Below are 9,850 nucleotides of genomic sequence, written 5' to 3' on the forward strand. Positions count from 1 at the left end.
ATTCTAATGAATATTGATACAGACTGTTGTATTACTCAACCGTTAAGTCGATAGGCCAGTATCAATCATGTTTTATCTATTCCAAAAACTCTACTGGGGAAGACTGCTCAGAGTAAAAATGTTTTCGAATGTATAGTATAATTCTATCAGAAGCTACTCTATCCATTTTCAATTTCCGATTTTCGGAGGTTTGGTGATCATAAAACACTCCGGAAATTATAAATTTTAATGTTCTAGTCATAAACTCTAAAATTATTACAATGTTGTTAACGTTAGTGTAGAAAAACAAAACAAAGTATGGTTTCTTTTTAATTTGAACATCATCGAATATTTTCAATCAGAGCTCTTTTTCAGGAGATTAGAAAGACCACGTTATATAATCTTTCTAGAGGAACATAGGCATTTAACGTATTTATATTGGCATTTAACGTATTTATATTGGCATTTAACGTATTTATATTAGCTTTTAACGTATTTATATGGATAAAGTACATATACATCATATTGACTGTATTATTTATAACTGATTCAATATTAATGTGGTAGAGTGAGGTATATGGATTTTTTTTACAAACTCTAGGAAGTAGGTTAACCCTTTTTAGCTCGATCAGTAGAGTGCTGGAGAGTACCCGGATTCAACCCCAGCAGATGCATAATCTCTGTTATATTAAAAGTATTTGACCGTAAATGAATTTTTAATTTCTCAGAAAGAATATTTTTAACTGTGCTAACCCACTAGGCTTGAAATGAATATATTAAATATAAAAATTAACCGTACTTCATTGTAGTTTCCAAAACGAGAGGTAAATGATATAAAATGAAGATGTCCAATGGCTTCACGGCTACGTTTCAAGCAGTTATTTGATTTCTGCAGCAATTATGTTACATTAAAAGTTTAAAATTTATCAATTTAAACTTAACTATAACAGTTTTATAGTTAAGTTTAAATTGATAAATTTTAAACTTTTAATGTAACAGTTATGATTAACATGAATTTATAATTCATGATATTTTTGATTTTATATTTTGGATTATTTCTGATATTCAAGTAGGATTTTCCTCATGTATGAGTAAATTTTATTTTATTTTAGTTTAATAATATCTACTATTTCGCACAATTTCCTTTAAGTTTTTTTTTGGAAATTCTCTTTGTTAGCTAATTCATTCGCACATTTTTTGTAAACTTAGGATGACATTCCCAGCTGTTAGATACTAAGAAAAACATTCTTATTTCGGTTTCTTTGGAGGTAAATTCCTTTGCGCTTTTGGCTTGACACTTCGAAATTCCACATAGATAAACCTATTTATTTCATTTCGGCCTCATATAAAAACTTATTTACTTTGTTTCGACTTCGAGTTAATCCTGTCTTTGTTACAGGCCTTCTCCGCGGAAATACGAGTAATTGTTATAACACCTTCTTTGGCTCAGCTAATAGTGTCAAGCATCAAAAGAAATTTTGCCGAAATTGGGCGTAAACCTTTTTAAAACAAGTTACCTGATTGGTCAAAATTAAAGTCCGTAGATTGACCGCAAAGGTAGGTGACTTTAACAAAGTCACTTTCCATCTTGCGGCAATTCAATAAAGACAGTTTTACTTAAATTTACGGATTTAATTTTGATTCATTCAGGTAAGCTTGAAATTACTGTTTTATTCTTTTTATTACTTAAGCTGAATTTTATTTAAGGTTTTTATTGCTTATTTTTAAATTAAGGATATTTTTGAAATAGTTTTTTTTTAATACCTTAATCCAATTAATTAGAAAGTTTATAAATTTCTTTCATGACTTCAATGTTAAATTGTTATTCGCTAAAAATTGCCCGCCTTAATTAAATAACTTTGTAATCTTTTTAATCTACACTTCAAATTATACTTATTGCGTATAATTTCTACTTTAAAATTTATTCCCTTAAGATTTAACTTTTCGGCCATTTAAACTTTACCGCGCCTTGTTAGATAGAACTCTTCTATGCGAGGAGATAAACAAGTTAACGTATACAAAACGAAAATAGAAATTTTATCCGCTAAATTCTAAAACATGTTAAAATCTTAGTAATTATTTTATTCTTTCGATAATTCATTTTCGATCCATCATGTTATTACAAAGGAAACATTTTATAGGTAAGCCGTGTGCTTGATCTTGTTTTGATTTCTTTTTATGTCTATATATTGTTTATCTGTTTATTGTGTTTCGGAACTTTTGTTATTTCTTTGATTCTATAACATGCTTTTATAATTTGTGTATTTCATTCATTTTCTTTATAACTCACTTTCCATCTTGCGGCAATTCAATAAAGACAGTTTTACTTATATTTACGGATTTTATTTTGATTCATTCAGGTGCTGTGGAAGCAAGTTTCTTGCAATTAGACACAGGTTGATCCTTGAGCTAATTTCCCCAAACAATTAGTCACGACGGTGAAAACCAGTGTGTGACAATTATACTGTTGAAATTGTATAGTTCAAGAGATGAAACCCAATGTAATTGGTTTTTCTGGAGTGAAACATTCTAATTAAACCAAAGAATATCAATAATTGAAAGATCCAACCAACGTTTTTTGAAAAACAATGTCTTATTAATAGTGTGTCGGTCTTTGGATACGGATCACACCAATTGATTAAGTTAAACTCGTTGTACAGAATAACACGTCGCCACAGACATTATGTCAGTTACATATTATCTTGACTGAAACATAAGACAATTACTCTAACATATGGTTGGCTGAGGAACAGATGCTTGAGTTGTATGCTTACAGAATCCTAGCAACCTTTATGATCATAATCAAAGTTAAGGTACACTGTACACGTTTAAGATTGACCCGTCTCCAATTCAAAAATAGAGGTGACGGACGGCAGCAAGTTATTACTAACATAAAACATTGACGAATGAGAGATAAGGGGTGAAACAAAATGCGAAAAAATGTTACATTGATATTTTGAATAAACTTTAATAGTGAAGTTTAAATTACTGAATTTAAACTTTTTATATAACAACTATCGGTAGATTAAAGGATTAGCTTCTTTTATCAGAACAATACTGGGTATTGAATATTTAGTAGTGAAAATTTTTCGATATACGAAGGACAAACACGTGTTATTCTTAGTCAATGTATTCCTCCCTCGTCTTACATGGAAAGATGAGAGGTAGAAATTATGAAAAGCACACCCGTATCTATAGAGCTTTCTCCAACATCTAATCAGCATTAAGAGTTCACAACACAAATCTATTCCACTTCACAAGATTAGTGCTTTGAAAAAGATGTTCCTTTCTTTCATGTAATCATAAACTCAGCGTAGAAATTATATTTATAACGAACAGGCGTGTTTTGCAACTTTTTCTTTCATTACGCACTCCGCCATTCCTTTCTACACCCTAGCTAATGATCTTGGCATGGCGGCAGGTCATTGTGTAACAAGGCGATATATGACTGACCGCGCCGCCTGCCGCGCGATCACTTATTCGGACGGTAATAATGTACACCAGGGTCAGGATACCGCGGTATGTTTACAGAATGGTCTTCATTAGCACCATATTGTATCAGTTCCCCAAACCCAAATCTCACAAGATCCAACGAGTGGATCAAAAGTAGATAATACACTAAAAGTAATCACATCTGTCTGTTCTTCAGTATCTAGACTTATCAGTTCGACGGATGGTTTAATTTTTTTTAAAATGATAATTCTTTTAAAGAATATGTCTGGTTTGTCTATGGTTTTCTGTTACTGTAGTAGAAAACCTACTGACAAAGTGGAACGTAACTATTTCCGGACTGAAGGGTTAGTGTTAAGAAGGTTGCAATCAGGCTTTCGCCATTGTGACATTCCCATTGTAATGAAGTAACCGTGAACCCTGAGAACTGAGACCCAGAGCGGTGGTTCTATTGATTACATGGGATTTACTACAGCATAAGTCCTGAACAATCCACACTGGTGTTCTAAAGTTTCAATATAATATGACTAGAAAGACAACAACTGGTGGTTGTAAGGTTACATTTACATTTATCCGTGATGTAGGTACCTGTATTAATCGTACGTTTGCGCATTGTGTTATATGCGGGTATGATGGTAAGGAGCATTGAAGATAAAATGCATTGAGTTCAAGTAAACAAAACGGAAGCATACTTAACAATGAAGTATTCTACACTGTTTGTGATGTTTGATTTCAAGGAAAGAAAACAGAAGCATACTTAACAATGAAGTATTACACTGTTTGTGATGTTTGATTTCAAGTAAAGAGAAAGGAAGCATGCTTAACAATGAAGTATTATACATTGTTTGTGATGTTTAATTTAAAGATTGACATACTGTGTTTGTGAAGTTTAATTCGTATGTACTTCTTTTTTCTCAACAGAAATCTCTCTCTCTCTCTCTCTCTCTCTCTCTCTCTCTCTCTCTCGTTAAGACTATGGACACAATAAACAAATGAACTTAATTTTGCTATTTATTTTGAATTTGCAGAGAACTCAAGTTCAGTTGTACGGTACCAGTTTTGATGATATATATTATGGCTATTGTTTGCATCATAAACAAGATTGTTTGTCAATTCTATCTAAATTTTTTTCACGCGCGACACTCTTATCAGCTTGTAAAATACACCGACTTCCCAAATCACTTGCGGGGAGGGGGGAGGGGCAGCTGTAAAGAGAGATACGTTTCCGCGGGAAATTAATTGATAGTATGCGAACGATATACGACAGAGACAAAGAAGCACACCATGTTTATTCATTGAATCTCATAATCATTCATTATTTCGTCCACCGCTAGATGGTGCTTAAGGAATCATCATTATTTGACTTCACGGGCAAGACAATCACAATATACGGAGGCTGTTAAACAGCCTCCGTCTAAAAATATATACCGCACGGAAGACAGCGATAGTCAAACTTTGTGTCGGTCATTGGTCCGAGTTCTCTATGCGTCTAGTAGGCTCAAACACTTCGAAACTATTTGACAGATTTCAAATTCAGGGTAATCGGGTGGTCAAAATATGCATGATTTGTCCTGTCCTCAAGCACCTGTGAAATTGACAGGACTGAAGTCTAAACGCCTCGTGTATCAACAGCTCAAAATCTTCATCAAGCTAGGAAAAATCACAGACTGTACGAAATGCAGGCCCCCCACTTTTTCAAATGATCATGATGATGTCAGACTCAGAAATAGGAAGAAAATGCCTTTTAATAAATGTATTCTCTTTTAATTTAATCTTTTTCTAAAAAAAAAATAAAAAAACCAAAACGAAATTAAATGGAAAACATGAGTAGTACCTGTCTTTATTGCTTAAATATATGTGAATAAGTAAAACCTTTTTATTATTAGATAAAGTCTACTTTTAGAGACCTCGTTTGAATGCTAATTGTGAAAAAATAAGTTGAACATTCCCTATAGAGTGAATTAAATTTTATTTTTCTACTCCCGCGTGCGTTCTGTTTTCCAAAAATCGACTCCCCCCTACGTTACCGTTACATCTGAACAGAAAATGTCTTGATTATTCATTTTTTCCTAAGATTTGTTAAGATTTGATTATTGCACTTACAAGGTTGATCATTTGTTCGACTGTTTCAACTGTCTGTAACCCAAAGCAAATCGTATATTTTACAAATCATGCATATTTTGACCACCCGATTACCGTGAATTTGAAATCTGTCAAATAGTTTCGAAGTGTTTGAGCCTACTAGACGCATAGAGAACTCGGACCAATGACCGACACAAAGTTTGACTATCGCTGTCTTCCGTGCGGTATATATTTTTTGGAAATACTTTTTATAAATACCTACAAATGGCGTGACCTAAATTCCTTCATTCTCCGAAGCGAAGAAAATCGACTCCCCCATGCGTTGGAATCGACTCCCCCCTACTTTTTGTCGACTCCCCCGCGTTAGGGGTTGTTTACGGTGTTGACTGTCAGCGCGTATTGCACCGATAATTTTTCCCTCTGCAATAACCGCTATTTTCATAGGCACATGAACCAGCTTACAGCCTCTCTTTGACTCTTGGTTCGTTTATCCATGTAGAGTATGTAAAAAAACGTGAATAATCTTTATTCTAAGCCAAAACAGCGTGTTAAATAGAAAGAAGGGCCAATTCTTCCATATATGAACAGGTTACTGCAAATACATGCATTTGGATGCGTGTTGTCCTAGTCCGAAATATCTGACGTTTTCCTGGCTTTTTAAACGGGTTAGATTTGGGATTAGTGTTGTCCATGCCCCTGCTCGAAGTGAAGCAAAAGTGTCGATCAATCACACGAAATATTCCCCGCCAAATCTACCATAAAAGTATTAAATGAGATAAAAACCAAAAAAGTTTACATAATTGACGTTGTTACTTCATGATATACTTCTTCCATTAAATGAGGGAAAAACCAACAGAGCTACATAATCAACGTTGTTACTTAACACTAATCAATGAGTTTGAAAGTAGTTGTATTAACCATACGCGTACAAATTGATTTATACTAATTATGTCGAGATTTGTATTAACACAGTGAGATATATTTTAAAAATGGAAGAAAACTCTGAGATTAATGTATATTATATAACGTGATACAACGAATCAGTTTTTGTCTTATTTAGTATTGTGGTCTCGCTTCTAAATTGGAATAGTTTTATAGAGTTTTGGTGGCCTCATCATCATCATCGTTCTTTGGTTGTAAATTGTATAATGATGAGACATTATGATAATACTGGACGCAAATGGGTAATGTACAGCTCATTACATATTAACAAGAAAATATACCACTTATTTAACTCGGTAAAACATACACACACTTTCCGACGTAAACAAATATACACATACCAAGCTTCAGGCTTCGAGCCATCGTCGGTGACCCACGTGTGATTCACATCGATTCTCTCCATCGTTTGAGGAAACTTGTGGACTCAAAACCGTGGTTTGCGACGATGGCTTCGAGCCTGTAACGCTGAGATTTTCTCAAATCTGAGAATTCTCAGAAGTTTTTTTCTTACCAAAATGTGCCATCAAATAAGTTTTTCACACCAAACCGTGCAACGAAATAATTTTTTTTCTCAAACTAACTCTCGTCTTTTAATTTTTTTTCTCAAATCTTAGATTTTTCTCAAACATGCGTGCCACCAATTTTGGTGGCCCCGAGGCAAGATCCGAACTGATTTCAGTGCCTCGAAGATGATTGGTTTATCGACGAGGAAATCGTAAACTAGCCAATAAACTGTATTTATAGCAGATTGATCAGTTCTTGGAATATTGTGTACAGATCAAGAAGTGTGTACAAGTCATGTTAAAAGGAATATCTTTATTAATACATGTATTACGAATTATGAAATTTTCAACTTTGAGTTATATATTAGAGAAGACAGCACAGACCAAACGTGGTCCCTAGAACAAAAGGTTGACCAGCGTTGTTAACTATGGTGTACAGAGGGAGGAGGTGTTATACATGTAACAGTGTGTAGTGCCAAATGACATTACGTCCTCTCAGCACTGACTCAGTACTGAATTACTGGCCTTGGCATGCTAGCACGTGTAAATGTAAACAGTGCACGCTTGCCCTAAAACTATATACGACTTACAACTTCACCCCCCCCCCCCCCCCAAAAAAAAGATAACTTGAGTATGGACATGCTTAGACCAAGTTGGCTTTTGCTTCGAATCCTTGACACTTCTAGTGATTGTGTCATAGAAAAGCAAGTCTTTCTAATATGACTTCATCAACTGAGGACAAGCTCATTAATTTGTAGAACGTTTTGTTTGTGAACAGTATTATTCATCACAACATGTAAATAAAAATACAAAAAAAATATATAATATTTAAAAAAATTAACATCTTTTAGAGTGTTAGAGTAGGTTGATTTATTAATGAAAACAGAAAGGAGAATATGAATATCATGTTATTTCTAAATATCACGTATATACAGAGTTATATGATTTATTGATACTTTAAGAAAATGACTATTTATTTTTCAGAACTTGTGTCAGTCTGGTCCTTTTGACTTTGTGTCAATAAAATATGTTCTATTCAATTCAGTTTTAGCTCAGTTGTGTCAAAAGTCTGTGGTTGATTCCTTTAAAGATTCGTCATTTTTTAAACCTTAGTGTTATTACGGGGAAGGGCGAATTTCTTCAATATAAGATAGAGTTTCGTAATACGTATACATGTATATAATGAGTTCACATTTCCAGCAGAATTTTCAGCTATAAAATTCATTGAACTTTGATAAGAGTACATTTAAGATTATCTATAACATCTTAAACGGACAGACAACCAGATGAGTTTGTCGGCAATGCAAAACAAGTCTGTGACCATAGAAACTTATCAAGCGCAGAAACTTTAAATGTGTCTTAGCATTCTACAATGCTACGTTTACCGTTTCTAGGAATCTAAAAACAGATTTCTTTCCTTAGACGTGCACAATTTGATAGCAAAAATATATAATGTATCACTGGAAAAAATAATTATCCCTCATTTATTTTGGAGATTTTCCCTAGACAGCCCAAGTTCATCAGCTTTAACTTTAAAGTTATTTATTAATTTAAATTTGGATTGCATGATAACGAGTATAGTGATATGTTTATATATATGTCTAAAGAGACGGATGTAAAAAACGAAATAAGTCACTTTCATTAATCATTTACTTACTACAGTGTATTTATAGCTGCAGGAATAATCTTGAAAGAGTTAATTACAAATGTATTAATTTTTGATGAATCAAAAACAAACAAAAAGGACTCGGCATGTTTGTTAATATCGTCTATTAATAGCTTGGGCTCAGTTGACGTTTATAGAATCACTCTGAGAATTTCCAAACACACGAACAGTTTCTCTGAATATCTTCAAGTGATATTTTTTACTTATATTACATCAGAGTTTATTTTCTGCTTGTCTTCGCGGGTTAAACGAATTTTTCAGAGATGCGGACGCCAATATCACTGATCTCGTGTCTATCAAGTTCTCACGATCTCTTAGTTTAAAATGCATCAGAAGCATTCACTTTGTTGCTCTTGATTTCTGTGGAGTGGCGATGTTAAAATATTCTGATTACAAATATTCACTGTCGGTAACCAGTTCTTAATTAAAATACACAACAAGCTATCGGAAACTCGTATACCTTGTTAAAATCTATAGTATTTCATTAAACTCCCACCAAAAATAAAGTTACACTTTGTCGTCATTAAACATATAGCTGTCACTCAAACACTGCAAAATACATATGATATCTTCGTAATTAGAAATATAGCTGATACTCTCCCCCCTTCCACTACCACCATCCAATGGTCCTATGTAAGCATGTCTCATTGACAATGTTGTAATCAATTTAGCCCGTATTCAAAATAGATGATTGACTTCATCATATAGTAACTTCTTTAGATGCCAGTGCAATTTCCATATTGCGCGCCTAATTAGCTCGACCATGCAATCGCTGTATTTAGGCCAATACAGATATTGTTATAATCCAATCTGGAGACTCCTGTCCGACGCACGGACTACAATGGCGTATGTAGAAGATATCGATGGTCAGCAAGAGACACTTACTGCCGCTGTCGTTTTCTTTTGATGTCACTTAATTGTACATGTATTAGGTTCCTACTGAAGGCTACACAGCAATATCATTGACTTAATTTCATAAGCATTCGGTTGTTTAATAAAAGCTGCGGGGAATCTATAGAGGTCCATGTCTTTTCTTTATCTGCTCCACTATTAATTAATAACTGATACAGAGGGTGAGTTATTAGTAGAAAGATAATGAGTTAACCTTGGGGCAGTTCATTACAAAAGTAAGGCGACAGGCTGCACAATAACAGACTCTTTCATTTTGTGTTGTTAAGCAGTTCACTGTCTTCTCTGATTTATTAATTGTTTTTAGGGTCTTTTAGAG

At 33.7% G+C, this 9,850-nt stretch overlaps 1 long non-coding RNA gene across 1 annotated transcript; it reads right to left on the reverse strand.

The window, feature by feature from the left end:
- Positions 1-1,204: 1,204 nt before the first annotated feature.
- Positions 1,205-1,774, reverse strand: LOC136276430 (uncharacterized). The gene is made up of 2 exons (XR_010714858.1): positions 1,333-1,774; positions 1,205-1,300 (listed from the first exon to the last, which is right to left on the reverse strand). It is a non-coding gene; the product is annotated as an uncharacterized lncRNA (long non-coding RNA).
- Positions 1,775-9,850: the final 8,076 nt, after the last annotated feature.

Source organism: Magallana gigas, chromosome 6, assembly GCF_963853765.1.
Source record: "Magallana gigas chromosome 6, xbMagGiga1.1, whole genome shotgun sequence".
Taxonomy (NCBI): domain Eukaryota; kingdom Metazoa; phylum Mollusca; class Bivalvia; order Ostreida; family Ostreidae; genus Magallana; species Magallana gigas.